Below are 14,045 nucleotides of genomic sequence, written 5' to 3' on the forward strand. Positions count from 1 at the left end.
TTCAGAGCAAGTGAAACAATACTGTGCGTTGATTAGTAGATTCTACGTACAGTCCTTGGGCATCTACACTGTGCCAGGCTGAGAGGCAAAGTGTAGTAGGATCCAGAGCAGCCATTAGAAAATTTAACCTTGTTTTTTTTTAACCTCACTGGAGGATAGTCTTCCATTTATCTGCAGGTAGAGTGGGAGGGATGGAGGGAGGGAGAGAGAGAAACATTGATGTGAGAGGGACACATTGACTGGTTGCCTCCCGTGTGACCCTGACCAGGGCTGGGATGAACTGCAACCGAGGTACATGCCCTTGACCAGAATCGAACCCGCGATTCATTGATCCCCAGGCCGACGCTCTAACCACTGAACCAAACCGGCCAGGGCATCCTTGGTTTACCTTTCTCTTTTCTCTTTGGACTCCGATGGTGACGCTGAGCATTATTCCCATTTACCTCCTCGTCTCTGCCACCTAACACAGGGCCCAGCTCTGACGCATAGTCGAAGAATGTTGAGACGTTGTGCAAAGAGGTTTACCTCGGTAATTCCCTTTCCTTTGCTCTACCCCTGCCTGGTACATGCCGGTGGACTGCCCTCTTCCTACTGAAACATTAGAACATTGTCCTTCCAGGATGTTTCTTCCCCATGGTGAGGAGAAACAAACATTTCCCCCTTTACAGCAAGAGGGAGTTCCCACTAGTATTTATCATTATGACCCATGAAGGCAGACATGTGGTCCTTTTGTTCACTACTGTATCCCGGTACTGCAAATATGATCTGGGACATCGTAAGAATAGCTTGGCTTATTTGTCACTATTTCTTGAATAAAAACCTAAAATTGCAGTCAGGAAAGAAGGTTCTAAGTATATTAGACAGGTTAAGTTAAGCTACGCTACAGTAACAAATAAATCTGGAAATTGCTGAGCATTTATGGGTTCATTTCTCTTTGCCCTAAAGTTGGCAGCTTTCCGAGAAAGCTCCGTTCCCAGAGGCGACTCTGAGGCTGCAGTCTGGGTGCGTCCTGTAGCTCGTGCATCTGAAACGTGCAGCTGTTTTAAGGAACAGAGGGTGGAAGGCTCCATGCTGACTCACGAGTGCTCATGCCTGGAAATGATGCGTGTGGCTTCTGTTCGGTCTTCTGGTTACAGGGCTGGGAGGTCTGGGGGAGCCCATGAGTACTTGGTGAGCATGCCACACTAAATGTGTTAGTCAGCGTTGGCTAAACGGTGCTGGAATCCCCCGGAAAAGCAACTACTGGAGTCCATCCTCGTTCTTACCAGTTCGGTGCACGTGGCCGACTTCCAAATGCCAACATCTGCACTTCTTTGCCTGGAGTCTATCTTGGGGAGCCCGAGCCTGCTTTGGATGCCTACTTTGCCTTGAGCTTAGAAGGTTCTCAGTGCTGGGAAATTGCCCTGTGTCAGGGTGGGATTCATACAGAAGCCACCAAGGAGTTGACACTGTTGAAATGTTTGTCTTTTCCCCTAGACTGAGTTTGTTAACAGCAGCACTGAGTCAACCAGTGACTGGTGGGGTTGGTGTCCAGATACCTCCGATGCCTCCCTCCGTGGGTGGCGTGATCTAGAGGAGCATGCTCTGGCTCCAGAGACACCGCCAGGACTGAGCTCCAGCTGTCCACGGCAGTGACGTGCTCGAAAACAAGCATGTTATTTGCTGTCTTTCCTTCTCCAGCTCACTTCTCTGCTCCTCTGCCCATGTTTCTTGGGACTCCTTCTGAGATAAGCTCCATTTGAATCCCTGTCTTAGGATCTTCTTAAGGGGAAACCCCACACTACAAGAGAACATTACCTAAATCATTCTCACTCTGTGTGTGTGTCAGAGAGAAAGAGGGAGGGAAAGAGAGAGAGAAAGAGAGAGGGAGGGAGGGAGGGAGAGAGAGAGAGGAAGAGAGAGAGAGGGAGAGAGAATGGGTTGCATATGAAGGCCCTCCTCCACCATCTCCATCTGTAGAGCTGTTTACACAGTGGGGATAAAGGAAGTAGAAAGAATGCAAGTGAGGGGAAAGACTACCTGAAATGCTAGAAAGATTTGCTCCTATACCGTGTTGTTAAAGACACAAAGCCTGGATCCTATTATGAAAGTATCAGCTACCTAAAGTCCTGGGGAGACAAATTCCCAAAGGTTTTCTAAGATGGGCACTTCCCAGATGTTCCACACAGAACCTGAGCTCACTGGACCATTCTCTTTCTGCACACTTCTTGGTGGGCTCCAGAAAGGTATCTGGGCAGGTCGACAGGCATCTGTGGTGGCTCATAACGGAAACACAGGTCTCGGCGTCCAGGCTGGGCAAAGTATGGAAGGGGAACAACTGGTCTTTGGTAGTTCCTGACCCTTCCTCTTACTGTTTGTTTCTCTTTTTGGTGGTCTTCTATGCCAAGGTCAAATCATGCTAAAGTCACCTCATAATTTATCATCCAAACCAGGATACTTTTTTTTTTATCACCTCCCCAAAATGCCAAAGAGAAAACGAAGATGTTGCAAAGTCACTCAGCCAGTAGATGGTGGTGCCAGGATTTAGGTTGTCCTGTGCTGACTCTGGCCAGGGGCTTCTTGGCAGATAGGAAGGGGCTTGGGCTCTGGCTTGGGAATCAGGACATATAGGGATAGTCTCAGGTTTGCTGCTCACTCAGAGGGGACCCTAGGCAAGTTCTTTTGCTTGTCTGGGTCCAGCATTAGTGTCCATGAAGGAGAGGCTTAGTACTGGATAGTAATAACAATAATAGTAGTAACAACCACACTTTCTTACACACTACTAAGTAACCTCTGTTCACAACTCAGGCTCTGGAACCAGAAGCCTGGGTTCAAATCCCAACTCTACCACTTACTAGTATGAGATCTGGAATAAGTTGCTCATAAATTTTCTTAACAGTTTACAACAAACTATACATATTTAATGTATACAATTTAAAAAATATATGAACTATCACCACAATCAAGATAATTTACCCATACTTCCCAATCCCTCTGCCCCACTCCATAAGCAGCCACTGATCTTTCCAACACTGTAGATTAGTTTGAGTTTTCTAGAGATTTATATAAATGAAATCAGCAGTAGGTACTTTTTTTGGTTTGACTTCTTTCACTCTGCATAATTATTTTGAGATTCATTTTGTGTTGTATCAATAGTTCCTTCAGTTTTGTTTCTTGTTATTGCTGAGTGGTATTCCATTGTATGGATATACCACAGCTTGTTTATCCATTCACTAGTTGATGAACAGTCAGGTTGTTTCCAATTTCTTGGCTATTACAAATAAAGCCACTACAAACATTCATGAATATTTTTTTACATGGATATATGCTTTCTTTACGAGAGTAGGTACCCAGGAGTAGAATGTGTGGATCATGTGGTAGATGTATGTTTAACATTTTAAGAAACAAATTATTTTCTAAACTATTTTTACATACCAAATTCTAAAGTAAATTTTACATTTTCATCCACAGTGTATGAGAGCCCTTGTTCCCCAACATCCTCGTCAACACTTACTTGGTATGGTGAGTGTTTTTAATTTTTAACATTCTGATTGGTGCCCAGTAGTATCTCATCGTGATTTTAATTAGTGTTTTGCTTGTGACTAATGATGAAATATTTTCATGTGCATATTTGCCATCATATATCTTCTTAGATGAAATGTCTGTTAAAATCTTTTGCCCATTTAAAGAAAAAAAGATGTGTTGGTTTTCTTCTGTTTTGAGATTTTTTTATAGGTCCTAAATAACAAGTTCCTTTTGAGACGGATGACTGTAAATGGTTTTTTAGTGTGGCTTATCTTTTCATTCTTTAAATGTGTGCTTCACAGAGCAAATGTTTTAATTTTGATAAAATCCCATTGTATTCATTTCTTCTTTTATGCCTAATCCAAAGTCAGGGTTTCTCCGATGTTTTCTTCTAGAGGTTCTGTTGTTTGAGGTTTACTGGTCAGTCTGTGATCTATTTGAGTACATTTTTATATGAGTAGTCAGGTGTCCCAGCACCATTTGTTGTAAAGACCACTTTTTCTCCACCAGATTGCTTTTGCATTTTTATCATATGTATGGGTCTTTTCTGGACTTTCTATTCTGTTTCATTGATTCTTTTGTTTTGTTTTTTTAAAATATTTTTATCAGTACCATACCATGCTAATTACTATAGGTTTATGATGTCTTGAACTAAGGTAGTGTTAAACCTCTATTTTTTTTTTCCCCAAAGTCATTTCAGCTCTTCTAGATCCTTTGTATTGCTATGACAATTTCAAAGCCAGTTTTACTGTTTCTACAAAAAAGTCTGCGGGGTGTTTCATTGACATTTGTTGATTCTATAGATCATTTTCAGGAGCATTGATATCTTCTTTTTAAAAATATATTTTTATTGAATTTATTGGGGTTGCATTGGTTAATTCAATAGGTTTCAAGTGTACAATTCTATGATCACATCGTCTGTATATTGCATCGTGTGTTCCCCACCCACAGTCTAGTCTCCTTCCATCACCATTTATCTCCCCCTTACCCTCCTCTACCTCCCCCACGGCCCTTCCTCTGTAATCAACATGCTGACGTCCCTGTCAGTCGGGGGAGACCTTTTGCACGGCATCCATTCTGTTGCAGTCTGCTCTGCCGGCTCCGGCCCAGGGCGGGGTCTCTCTGCGTACAGTGTCTGCATTCCTCTAGATAATTGTTTACTCCGTTCTTTGCTAATCATTTGTTCCACCTGGGATATTTACTGGAATTTGCTTCAGGTGGGATACTCATTAACTGTCTCACCTGTTTTTCCCCTATATTGTATGTGAACTCCCCCTGAATAAACGAGACTTGATCAGAATCCTGTCTTGTCTCCATTTCTCGTGTCTCTTGTCCCTCCTCATCCTCACTCCCCCTCTAGAGTCCTCGTTGCTCGACCTGCGGGACGGGTCACTTTACCCTCTTCTATCTGCCCCCATGGCCTTTTCTCTGCTAATCAACATGCTGATGTCCGTGTCAATGAGTTTTGTTTGTTTTTGTTTCTTGTTTGTTTGGTTAATCTCTTCACCTATTTTACCCAGTCCCCCTAACCCTGACAGCTGTTTCTATTTTGTTCATTAGATTCCACATATCTTATGACTCATGGTCACGCAAACAGGGACCCGTATGAGTGAAAGGGGACACTGAACAACTATGCCGGAGTATCCAGCATCCACAAGGGGCTGCTCTGGGCAGACCGGGCAGACTGGTTATCCGATCGAGTGGCCTCTTACCGGTGGTGTGGTTCCCAGAATTCTCATCTACTCCTGTGAACTTCAACGTTTATTACACTTGTATGAAGTACATTCCTGGCACAAATATATCAATAAATAAAACCCCGAAGTCTCAGTATCCCACTTACCATTTCTCTGGTGTGACAGCAGGGACAACGGGTTAGCTGGGTAAATCAAGCCCTAGTAGGAGTTGCATAACAGGTGTGTTACTCTATTAACTGCTCATTCTCCTCACTTACAAATCCCTCCAACTCATGTATTCTTTAACTTTGAAGGACTAATTCTGAAGGCAGATTAGAAAGAAGGCATTTAAAATCATTTTTAATCGTCTATCCCTCTGAACTCAACAACAGGTGAAATGCTTAGTCCTGTTTCTGGTGCATCCAAAACCACCTGTAAGTCCCCATCTGCTGGAGCACGTGGGAGCCTTGGGCAGCCCCTGGACCAGCCAGGAAGGGCTTTCTTAGGGGAGGAAGAGAAGAATATGAACCCTGTTCCTCCTATATTTTTCTGGGTGGATCAAAAGCAAAGCTCATATAAAGTTGGCAAAAGAAAACTCAAAATATATTGTAGCAAAAAGTCTGGATTCGTTTTTCTTGGTAGCGTTGCCAGCAACCTCGCGTGCCACTTGAGGACGTGACCTTCCTGGCTCTTCGCTGCCCTGTGCTCAGGGGTCAGGACCTGGGCGGAGTAAGGAAGGAGGTGGTCACTTTGAAGCCCTCTGCCATTATTGTGAGCAGGAAGTGAAGTAGCAAGGATGTTATTCAAGAATGTTCTCTCTGCTTAGTTTTGTATGACCACGGCTTCCGGTGTCTGTCTTCTGTACTGTGCTCGGAGTCCATTCAGGTGGACGAGATGATTAGTTCAGTGGGTTAGGCTGAAGGACTAAGGACATCAAGGTCACAGGTTCAAGTCTCCGTATGAGCCAATGAACTCTGCACCCAAAGAAATCTGTTCAAATCCTACCTGGAGAGTATTATGCTGTGCAAAATAAGCCAGTCAGAGAAAGACAAGTATCCCATGATTTCACTTATTTATGGAATATAATGAACAAAATCGGCTGATGATCAAAATAGATCCAGAGGCATGGAAGTAGGGAACAGATGGACAGATCTCAGAGGGAAGGTGGGCTGGAATAGATAAACCAAAGAACTTATATGCATAACCGGTGGACATAGACAATAGTGTGGGGAAGGGAGGAGGAGGTGGGAGCAGGGTCAATGGGGAAAAAACGAGGGACATCTGTAATACGTTCAACAATAACGATAAAAAAAAAAAAAAGAGCCCTGGCCGGTTTGGCTCAGTGGTTGGAGCGTCGGCCTGTGGTCCAGAGAGACCTGGGTTCGGTTCCCGCTAAGGGCACGTACTTCGGTTGCAGTTTGTCCCCGGCCCTGGTTGGTCGTGTGGTGGCAGCCACTCGATGTGTCCCTTTCACATCGATGTTTCTCTCTCTCTGTCTCTTCCTCTCTCTCCCTCCCACTCTATCTGTACAAAAAATGGAAAAAATGTCCTTGGGTGAGGATAAAAAAAAAAAAAAAAAGAAAGAAATAAAAGAGGTCTGTCCAAGTCCTTAGGTTGCCTCACTGACCCTCCCCAGCTGGCTTGTGCGGGCCTGCACACGGACGCTAACTAGTGAGCTACCCCCAGCCTGCCGTCTTCCTAGGGGAGGCCCCGCGGACCTTCGAAGCCTCTCATTGGACTGCGGAACGAATTGTTCCTTACCCGGCCTTGCCTCACTTCAAGGCCTGGTGTTTCTCTTGAAGCAATTTACGAGCAACTGAGGGTTTGCATCGTTGTGAAAGTGGATTGTGGCTGCTGTACCAGCCTGTTCGATAAGTGATTTTTTTGCTTTGCTGTGAGTCAACAGGATGAGACCCCAGAGGTGATGGGCCCATCAGTTGGGGTTTCAGAGGATGAGGTATTCATCTCAAAACCTTCGTGGAGCCCTGGCTGGTGTGGCTCAGATGGTCGGAGCATCGTCCCGTGTACTGAAAAAGTGGCGGATTTGATGCCCAGTCAGGGTACATATCCAGGTTGCAGCTTTGATCCTGGGCCCCTGGTTGGGGTGTGTATGAGAGGCAACCAATCAATGTTTCTCTCTCACACATCAATGCTTCTCTCTCTCCCTCTCTCTAAAATAAATCAAACAAACAAACTTTCCTGGGGTCCCTTCCATGGGCTAGGCACAGTTTTTGATACTAGGGATGTAAGTGTTCATTATGGTCATAAATGTTTTAACGTCTGTCTATTCCAGGCTAGGCCTTGAGCTTGGCCCTCAGGGCACTGCAGAGAACAAAACCCAGTGCATACCTTCAAGAACATCTGGGTTGCCCTGGCTGGTTTGGCTCAGCGGTTAAAGCGTCGGCCTTCGGACTGCAGAGACCCGGGTTCAGTTCCCGCTAAGGGCACGTACCTCGGTTGCAGTTTGTCCCCGGCCCCATGGGGTTGTGTGGGTGGCAGCCAGTCGATGTGTCTCTCTCACATCGATGTTTCTCTCTCTTCCTCCCTCTTTCCTTCCCACTCTATCTGAAGAGAAATGCAAAAATGTTCTCAGGTGAGGATAAAAAGAGCCTGAGCAGCCATTTGAGGGGAACTGCTTGCACGTCCTCCTCCTTAAACCTTCGGGCCGTTTGAACTGGGCAGAACAGCCTTGGGACTGGGCCAGAGCACCAACGGCATCTTACGAACCGCTGTCTGTGAGGCTAACAGGAAAACAGACTCCTGGCCCTGAAGACTGATGACCATGGACATTCCTTCTGAAGACAGAATCAGTCTCCAGCCATGTAAATACCTAGAGCTTTAACACCTGTCAAAATGTCTTCTCTTCCTGTTCTCATAAAACCCCCTGACTTTCATCATGCAATCGGGACATGGTTTGGGCTTCTGCCTAATCCGTGCCCCCGCGTTGCAATTTCCTGATCTCAATAAATGCCCGTTGCCTCTTCCTTTGGCTATTTGTAGGTTAGCAATAGGCAGGCACCAACCTGAGGCCGAACCACCAAGATGCTCTGGCCGAAAGAGCTGCCCCGCTAGCTTGTCACCTTTAGGAATGTGCAACTGAGAAGCAGGACGAATTTGGGCAGCGGCAGGGGACCAACGGCGAAGAAGTGTCGGACGGGGCCTCGGACACACAGCGGCGGCCATGAGAGGTCAAGAGCGAGGTGAGGTCACGATGCTGAGTCAACGTCTAGGCAGAGCTACCCAGAGAGGAGAGGTTAACAGGACGCCCACAGTGGGAACAAGGTGAACACACGCAGAGAAGCAGGGAAGGTGGAGAAGCTGAGTAGGGTCAAGGACAGGGCTGTGGAATGAGAGTCCTCAAAGCCTTCTGCTGAGATGGCCTGGCATTGCTGTGGGTTAGAACACCCCTTCGGTTTGTCTCTCCTTTGGTTTTTCCCCGCGGGGCCTGGTGGTTCATCTTTCCTGTACTGCACCAAGGGCTAGTTTCCTGACTCTCATTCCCCTTTTCTTTCTTCCTGTGCACATTGTTACAACAAATCTTCATTTCCTGGGGCAGCTAGAGTGGCTCTCTGTTCCTCGTGATCAAAATGGTCAAATGCAAGCATAGGAGGGTGGGGTGAGCCCCCACAGGACCAGGGGCATCTGACAGCCTCAGGCAGTGGGCCTGGGCAGGGAGTGTGTCCTAGCATCCTTCTAAGCTGACTTTGGATTTGTCGAAAATGGTCCAGTTAGTCCAAAGTTTTGGCACAAAATGTCATGGTTCATTAAAATAGTGGTTCCTTTTCACGCTATTGCCATTTTAAGACCATTACATGATGTGGTGTTTACAGTAAAAGCTTCATTCATTTGGTGTGTTGGGAAAAAGCCTTGGTCAAAGGTGTTAAAAAAACAAGACAATAGGCTCCAAATGGAGTCACTTATGCTAAGCCCCGTGTCACCAAACCAAGGCTTAATTTAATTACAATTTCAGCCCTGGCACAGTAACTCAGTTGGTTAAAGTGTCATCCCAATATGTCAAGGTCGAGCGTTCGATCCCTGGTCAGGGCATATATAAGAATCAACCAAAGAATGTATGAATAAGGGGAATAACAAATGGATGTTTCTCTCTCCCTCTTCTCCCTTCTCCCTCCTTTGCTTTCTATCTCTAAAAAAAAATAAGTAATTAAAAATCAATCAATAGCCCTGGCCGGTTTGGCTCAGCAGTTGGAGCGTCGGCCTGCGGTCCTGAGAGACCCGGGTTCGGTTCCCGATAAGGGCACGTACCTCGGTTGCAGTTTGTCCCCGGCCCTGGTTGGTTGTGTGGGTGGCGGCCACTCGATGTGTTCCTTTCACGTCGATGTTTCTCTCTCTCTCTCTCTCTCTGTTCCTCTCTCTCCCTCCCACTCTACCTGAACAACAAAAAAAAAAACCGGAAAAATGTCCTCGGGTGAGGATAAAAAAAAAAAAAAAATCAATCAATAAAAATTAATTACAATTTCAGCTCTCCCTGAAATGGAATCTTAAACCAGTCAATCAGGGATCATGTGCTCAATACCAGTTAGGTAATCTGCCATCCTCCAAAAAAAAGTGACTGTGAATTAGCTAATCTTCTTCTTTTTTTTTTGGCCTAGCATAACTTCCTTGCCCCTCCTCCCTCTGCCCCTACGTCTTTCATTCCTGCATCCTGTCAGGCGGAACAGTTTCAACTTGTCTTTCCCTGATGGACGTCATTTGGATCACGTGATTAAGGTGGTGTCCGCCAGACTTCTCCACTGCACACTTTTCCCCCCCAATTATCCTTCGCAATTCTCTCCCAACATTCTTTGCAATTCACAAATATGTTGTAGGGAGTTACTTTAAACCCACGTAAACATCCCATTCTTCATCAACGTTTATTTCTCCGTTGATTTACAGCCGAATGGACCTGCGGTCTCCGTTAGTCGAATGGGTGACCATTTACTGCCCTCATCATTCTGCTGCTCAGATTGTCCCGGGTTTGTCCAGTGGGCACCGCTTCAGTCTGGCTTCTGTGTGGCTCTGCCGTGTCCCTGGCATTCTTTGCAAATGTCCTTGCCTCTGGCTCTGGGCCCCGCTTAGCTGGTCATGGAATCGACCACTGCCACCAGGAGCCCTGGTTGTCTTCAGTGGCGAATGGGATTTAAAGGGCCGAGTGCTGGCTGCGTTGTTCGCATTGCAGATATCGTTGCTCCCAGGTCCTCCGCGTGGATCGAGCTGCAGGATGTACGTGTGCCTGTCCACGGACACAGACACACACGTGTGCACACACACGTGCACACCCAACCTGTGTCTACATCTGTTGTGTATACTGAGTTTACTTTGATGCCTTCAATTCCAGTTCCCCACCACAGAGTGTTTCTGGTTTTCTCTTCCCGTATGTACGAATCCTTTCTCCTGCATTCAGAGGACTGGCTCTTCTATCCTAGCACATTTACTCATTTGATCAGCTCTGTCCTTCCAGACCCTCTTCCCCTGGGGGCGCCCTTCTTTCTCTGCGTGGCCCCCAGCTCTTCATGCCAAGCCACCCTCCTCATTCTGCCTGAGCTCTGACTTCCCTCCATTATCGAGGTTAATGAGGATATTCCATCATCAGAGATGTTTGCCCGGCGATAGTTCTTCCTTCTTACCAGGAGTCTGTTGGGGGCCCATTTACAGGGACTGTGTGATAACGAGAGGGGATGGCAGCCAACTGGGGGTTAGAGCCCACGTCTTCGGGTTCCCAGTTCTTTGCCGCTGAAGGCCCTGGCATCGGTGGCAGTGGGTGGGATCCGTGGCAGATTTCTCTGGCTTCTCCTACTCACTTTCGTCCCCAGATGCATTTATTTTGGAAAGTGAAGGAAAGTCCATTTCAGAGTTATCTAAAGGTGAAAGAAATGCATTTTTTCCAGTAGTTCAGAAATTTTTCAAATGCTTTTTCGTCTTCGGATTACTCAAAAGCAGCTTTGTTTGGGAATTTCAAACTTGGCCTTCCTGGGACATAACCCTAGTATGGAATGCGTGCTTTGCCTCGTTTGAAGAAACTTGGTTTCAAAATAGCCAAGTTATTGGAGGTTTGAAAACACTGCCTTGAGCAGACCCTGCGGGTTATTTTCCTTTGCCTTTGAAACATGCTCTGTATTGTGAAGCTGGTAACTGGCATGGGTGGGGGAGTTCACAGCAGACACATAACTGATGCAAATGTGAGATCATTTTATAAGCCACAGGGGAATCCAGTTGACTTGTCTTTTCAGAATTTTACTTGGTAAATTCGCGTGATCTTGGAGTGACTTACAGTCTTTAGGCACAGTGCCTATTGAATATCAGTTGGTCAATGATTGTCCTCCTTTGGCTATAAATTTCCCTCCAGGTCTGAGTCCTTCATTATGGTCTAGGACAGGGGTTGGCAGATTATAGCCCCTGGGATGAATCCAGCCTGCCTTCAGTTTGTTGTTGTTGTTTTTTTTAAAAGCCCTGCAGGCTGACAATGATTTTTACATTTTTAAGTTATTGAAGACAAATGAAAAGAAGACTAATATTTCATGCTGTTTGAAAATTACACGAAATTGAAATTTCAGCGTCCACAAATACAATTTGATCAGAACACAGCCATGCCCCTTCATTTAGACATTTAAAAAAAATTCTTTTGTTGTTGTTAATTGTCTACACCAATGATTTTGCAACCTTTTCCCTCTCATGGCCCACATAAACTGATAAATTCTGCGGCATACCAAAAAAATACATTTTTTTTGCCGATCCGATAAAAAAATAGGCATAATTTTAATTAATTCATACCAGCCGGCTATTGTTGTGTTGGCTGTTCTCATTTTTTTTTTTTTTTTTTTGACACTCTAAGGGAAAAGAAGTCTGTGCCTTTAAATAGTCAGGTATTACAAGTTTTAAAACTTCGGCGGCACACCAGTTGAAAATCGCTGTTCCATGCTACCATTTTTGCACTGGGTGACTAATGCAAACAGTCATGAGTGAAGAGACTCGAATGCTACCAGCTTGATGTTTTCCACATCACTGGGTTTGTTTCCAGTTGTGTCGACATTGCTTCCTCCCAGCTCTTGGTCAGCTCCAAGGAAGGAGGGGCCAGCTGTTTTGCTTCCTTTGAATGTCATGCACGTAGTGTGGAACTCAGAGCTTAGAATCATAACTCTCGAATGGCACCAACCCCTCCATCTGAGCCCCTGAATGTTATTGGAGACAATCACATCACTGGGATGACAGACATCCAAAGGATACTCCTCTCTGCCTGATCGTCCTACTAAACATTTCTAGTAAATTTACTTCCCTTTCTCACCCTCATGGTTAGCTCATCTGACACGTCGCAGAGAGCACAGAAGGGACTAGTCGAGAATTACCCCAGTTCCCCCTGTGTACCTGCATCTCTAGCTATATACAGAGCATCGAGTCACAATGGGTCTCTTACTATGGGTAACATTTCCCATTTCCTCCTGGATTACTCCTTCTTTGTCTCTGCCAGTTGTTCCTCTTTTCTAGATCATTCCACTCAGTACATAAACGAGTCTTAATAATATCCATATTTTAAGAGCCCATCCAAGCCCTGGCCAGTTTGGCTCAGTGGTTGGGCGTTGTCCTGCGGACCAGAGAGTCCCAGGTTCGGTTCCCGCTAGGGGCACGTACCACAAAAAAAAAAAAAAGAAATTGTTAAGAGCCCATCCATTTCTCAGAATCCTCTTCTACTTGCTGTCCGAACTCCTCTCTCATGGTCTAGACCTGCCATTGTCCTGTTCTCTGCGGCTCATTCCACACAGGCTCAGTTTTCCAACACGCATGATCCAACAATCATGAAACGTAGAGGACACGTTGGGGCTGACATATGAACATGTCAGCAGTGTGCCTGAGCATTGCGGGAATGTGGAGGCAGTGCGTGCTGTGACCTCACGTGGGTGCGGCGAGTCAGGGGGCACCTTGGAGGGGCGTTGGGAGTTCAGGGCACTGATGGACGCGGATTGGCAGGACGACCAGGTAAGGCAGTCCAGCTCTGGTTGGTCTCCTTGTTCAGTAGATTTTTCACAGCGAAGAGCCAGGTCCCCTCCAACTACTCTCCTCAGTTGGATTTGCGCAGCCATGGACCATGTTGTGCCCTTGTGAGGACCCTGAGGCTGTGGATGCAGCCGAGCTAGAGTCATGCAGGACCCCTCAGGGCCCAGAGGCTGATCTGAACCATAAAATACAGGCAGGAAACGGGAACTACCACCTCGTGGATCAACTTAGTTTACTAGGACGCTCCGGTCTTCATTTCCTTCTTTGCGTGGTGGGAATTTGGATATAATCAAATAAATAATATAGTAATAAAAATATAATAAGTTATCAAACATTTATTGAGCAAGTGCTTTGTACCAGGCACAGGGCCAGGGTCTGGGAAAACCCACATAATACCAACGACAAGAAGCAAATCTCTGTCCTTGAAGAACTTGTAATCGAGTGGAGAGACATCATAACACAGCGGAAATAGTCAATAAAATTCAATGCGATAAAGTAGAAGACCTGGCTCTCGAACCAGAGAACTGTGCTTTGATCCAGCCGTCTGCTAGCTGTTGGCCCTTGGAGAAAGAGCTCCACCTGTCTGTCTTTCCTAAAATGGAAGTAGCAGCACACCTACCTCAGTGTTGTCGCGAGGTGGGTTAACTGTGGTGAGAAGTTAGGGCAGGGTCTGGGCGTAGCAGTCAATTAATGCTAGTCCTTACTTATTGTTATTATTGTCATAGAGGCATGTGCCCTGTGCCATGGGCACATCTAAGACAGGCACCTGATAGGAAGGAAAGGGTTCATGGGTCGTTCTCTGTAAGTGGCGATACTTGAATTGAATCTGGAAGAAAGAGTGATGAGAATAGCTAATGTGTGCTGAGTGCTTACAAGAATAGA

Source organism: Molossus molossus, unplaced genomic scaffold (genome assembly GCF_014108415.1).
Source record: "Molossus molossus isolate mMolMol1 unplaced genomic scaffold, mMolMol1.p scaffold_m16_p_23, whole genome shotgun sequence".
In the NCBI taxonomy this organism is placed as follows: Eukaryota; Metazoa; Chordata; class Mammalia; order Chiroptera; family Molossidae; genus Molossus; species Molossus molossus.